Source organism: Symsagittifera roscoffensis, chromosome 10 (assembly GCF_963678635.1).
Source record: "Symsagittifera roscoffensis chromosome 10, txSymRosc1.1, whole genome shotgun sequence".
NCBI lineage: Eukaryota > Metazoa > Xenacoelomorpha > Acoela > Convolutidae > Symsagittifera > Symsagittifera roscoffensis.
This window is the reverse complement of record NC_087071.1, coordinates 21,661,722-21,666,114: the sequence shown is the minus strand read 5'-3', so window position 1 is coordinate 21,666,114 and position 4,393 is coordinate 21,661,722.

The following is a 4,393-nucleotide window of genomic DNA, read 5'->3' as shown; positions in this document are numbered from 1 at the left end:
TTTTAAGGTCTATGGAGCAGTAATAACATGACAAAATTAAACTAAGTAAAACGAATTTTTTTTTATTTTGAGATTTTTTTTTGCAAAAATTGTCCCCCACAAGCCATAATAAGTACAAAGTGATAAGTTTTGCTCCTAGAAACAAATTAGTTATGGCAAATAAGCTTCTTTTAAGCGCAAAAATTTGTCGCTCGTTAATTGTTCCAAATTGGCCAATTTGGCAATCTTTAAACCCTCATAACTTTACGAAAAATAATCAAAGGTCAAATACTTTATTCAAATTTAAGCTCAGGACAAAATAGTTACTGATTGATGAAAAAATGCTTTCAGAAATGGAATGCTAAAAAATTGAAAATTGTCTAAAAAATCACCTCGAGCACTAAAGTTTCGTTACTTTCGTTACTAAAGTTTCAGCTCTGTGAAAGTAATTTCCACAACGTTGTGCTTGAAAGTCTGTAAAGATGTGATATGTTTTTGATAATTGGAGAGTGATTCATTGTGTTTGAGAAAGGCTAAAATTCCATATCATGCAGACTTTTTTGTCACAAATTTGTTACCTTCCTTAATCTGCTGCTAATAACGCGAAAATGATACATTATATAAATCAAGTCACTGCCTTTTTAAATTTTTTTCATAGTTTGTATGTCTTATGATCGTTTCAAAAAGTTTCTGAACTTTATCATTTTGTGTCGAAGTCTTCGGCGAGACTGATCAAAATTTGTAATCGACTGTCAGAAAAAGTTTTGTTGACCAAAATTTTGAGCAAAACGAGCAGGACCTATACTCTGAACGAAATTTTTACAATCAGCAAGTGAAATAAAAATTAACAATTTGCAAAACAGTGACATCATTTCTTAGTTCTTGACGATGTATTGATTTCCTTTTTGATCTGGACTGAGTGAAGGTGCCTGTAAAATGTCAGACAATATAAAGAAAAACAAATGGTATCAGGGCAAAACTCTGGAAAATAAAACTGCAATTGTAAAGGTCCGATTGAGTTTTTGACCAAATCATGGTTAATTTTCGAAAAAAAGAGAATTTTTTTGGATGTGTTTTTTGGTGTTTCAAGCAGATATTTGAAGCCGGAATAATAGAGCGAGAATTTTTGCGAGCATTTGAATATCTCAAAATAGTCGCAAGTGAAGACGTCTTTTTTGCGCTTAGGCCATCAGGAGATCTTAGAAGAATTAAGAAACTCAAAAATGTGAGAAAGTTGTCTGAAGAAAAATAACGCAAGCACAGTTTTTTGACATTTTGAAAAACTAAGACTAACCTAATTATATTAGCCCGGCTTCTTGCTTGTTGTTAATTTTATTTTAATGTCAACTATGCAATTATGATAATCCAAAAAATAATTCTCAAAAAAAACTTCATTCAAAGTCAGCAAACTGGTCATTTTGTTAACAAGGCTTAACTGGTGGAGTAAACTGAGAGTAGACTGAAAAAAAGTAGAATGACTTTTTAAAAGAATCTTTGACTTTAAAAAAGAATCTCTGATTTTCTTTTGGAACAACTTCTGCAATTAGTTTTCTTTCACTTTTTTGTAGTCTGTAGAAAAAAATTGTTGGCACGTTTCGGCACATTTCGAATAACTAAATAAATAATACGCGCGAAATTTTCAGTCTGCCTTTCCTTGCAATGAATTCGGGAATTTATATAAATTGCTCCAAATGTTTTGTTTGTAGATTCAAATTACAATGCTTGTTATTTTTGAAACTTCAGACCAAAGTTAAAAAAAGTTTGACGGTTCAAAGAGCAATCAGAAGAGCAGCGAGACTATAATTTTAAATGTCTGTTAGCATAAAAAAAGTCTGTTCTTAGATGATATTTTTTTCTGGCAGTGAAAACCGTTGCAAAATTCAAAGAAATTGGCTTTTTTTGATTTTTTGTTGTTGAGATGTTCGACTATTATACTTTTTGTATTACACGGAAATGAATGCAATTTTAATCTGTCCTTTTCAAGCTAATGATCACTTGATAAATACGTCTTCAACGCTGTTTGAACGAGCCGAAAAAAACCTTGCGCAGCTATAATCGCTAGCTGAAGTTCCGACTCAAAAATATCTTAGAAAAACACAGAAAGAGATTTAGATGAAACTGAAGCTGGACTTAATATTCATATCTCATTAGCCCATCAATATTTGTTATTGTTTCTCAATCGATGGTTTTATCCGTATTCTATAAAATGATGAAAAAGCTTTTCAATGTCATTTTATAGTAGTTATACGCTGCTATTTAGTAGAAACACGCTATAAATCTAGTGATAACATATCAAGAGTTTCATTCCAGTTGTGGACTTAATCGAAGCTATTCGACCAAATTTTGTCGACTACTCTCTACTGGTTAACCAATCAAACACACCTGAGCTTCTACTGAGTAACGCCAAACTGGCAGCAGGATTAGGGCAAGAAGATAGGGGAAGGGCTAAAATTCGCCCTGCTCGAAGATGTAGTTGAATTGAAGCACAAAATGTTGATGACAATATTTGTTTGTCTTATCAAAAGAAGCTTGCATAACAAATAATAAATTCTGAAATATGTACAAAATAGATTTTGATAAAAACTAAATGCAGTAATTTTATTCCAAATACATGATACAATTTATAATCATTTACAAGGATAGCCGGTTACTGTGCAAGTAGCACAGAATCCCGCAACCATAGTCTTAGAAATATGAAAAAAAAATTTTTTTTTTCAATTTAGTGTCGTTTTTCCTGCGAGCTGTGATAAAAGGATCGGAACGGAAAACTAAAACTAACATACTTGACAGTCATAACAAATCATGCAATTTGAAAAAAAACCATGCAAAACAGTGAAAAAAAGGGTAATTTTTAGGGAGATAAAAACTCCAATAGGGCGCTAAAATTTCCAATTAGACGCTGAAAACTACATAAAGGCTGAGTTTACGCATAAATAAGCTAATAAAAGCCTGCTCACCCGTTGGATATTATAATAATGATGGGGTTTATGCCAATCGCAGAGGAGCTATCAGAAGGCCTTAACAGGCATGCCGACAATAGTTCATTTGTATGATCTCCCACATTCCAGACTGTGTAATTTTGTGGAGAGAACCTCTTTTTTGCGAAGCAAGGCCGTTTTTTTGCATTCAGAACTTTCACGTGGTACCACTATTTCAACCGTAATTGGTCAGGCTGTGGTAGCCCTGAAGCTAGAGGTCAAGTGAGATCTCGTCTTCCCACACTATGATTCCCATGGCATGGTATCGAAAACACGATCTGACGATTCCAAAGTGAACGCCTTAGCACTATGCAAAAATCAAAAGTTTCTCGACACTATAAAAATTTTTGTTCGAATTACGATTGAAAGGTCCTTAATATGATATATCATCCAACCCAGCCCGTTGATTTTTGTAGTACCTGATTTTTTTGTGGAAAACAAGAAAAAACTCAAACACATCCAAATACAAAGTTCCTCACCTTTTTCAATGGTCTGAACAATAGATTTGATACCCTTGAATATTTGTTTTTTTTTCGGTCTGATTTCATTGATTGATGGTTTTCTCCAGTTTTAAAATACTCACTGGAAAATCAGCATAATCGGACTCATTTTTGCCGCATAAATCTGTACAAAGAATGGCATCTGATCCCATTGCGCATCCGAAGTAAATGTTTCTAGAGCCATAATTGTCCGTGAATGGGATCTGCAGTGGTTTCAGTAGAGCACCATCCTCAACACTCTTCATATTCAACTCATACACATGAGACGTGAATGCATCTTCTCTCGGGCCTGATACGAATAGATATCCTTCCCCACTCTGCTCATCTCCTCTGGCTACCCACACTAACGAGAAGATATGTGTCATTTGATCCAACTGGATTGATTTGAAAATCACTTTAGATCCAGACTGGTTGTATCGAGTATTGCCAGTCTGACTTTGTCTAATTGCAGTAATAAATAGTCTCTTCCGCTTAAAACTGATCTGTTCCTGAAACTTAAACAAATTTCAAGTTGAAGTGATCTTTTTTGAACTTCATTTTCATACACATGCACAGATTTGTATAGATCCTGTCTCCATTCTACCACCAGTAACACATTTTCATGAGCGTGAAAGAACCAATTATTATCCTTGTCTGCTTTCGAAGTATCCAAAATCCTCACTACGCTTCCATTTTCTTTATCAACCGCACTCACACTTTTACTTTTATTTTCTTGAGAATGGACATACAGAGTGCCTCCTCCGCTCAAAGCTAGCGCTGAAATTTAGAAAATCCATGAACTGAATGAACATAATCAAATTAACTTATTCAACCTGAGATTTAGAATAACAGCAATTGCGCATATATTTTTCAGCATATTGAACTCACTGTCGGAGAGGACAGTGCATACTAATTCAGGCTGGGAATTCAGTCACGTTGTTGATCTTTTAAAAGTAT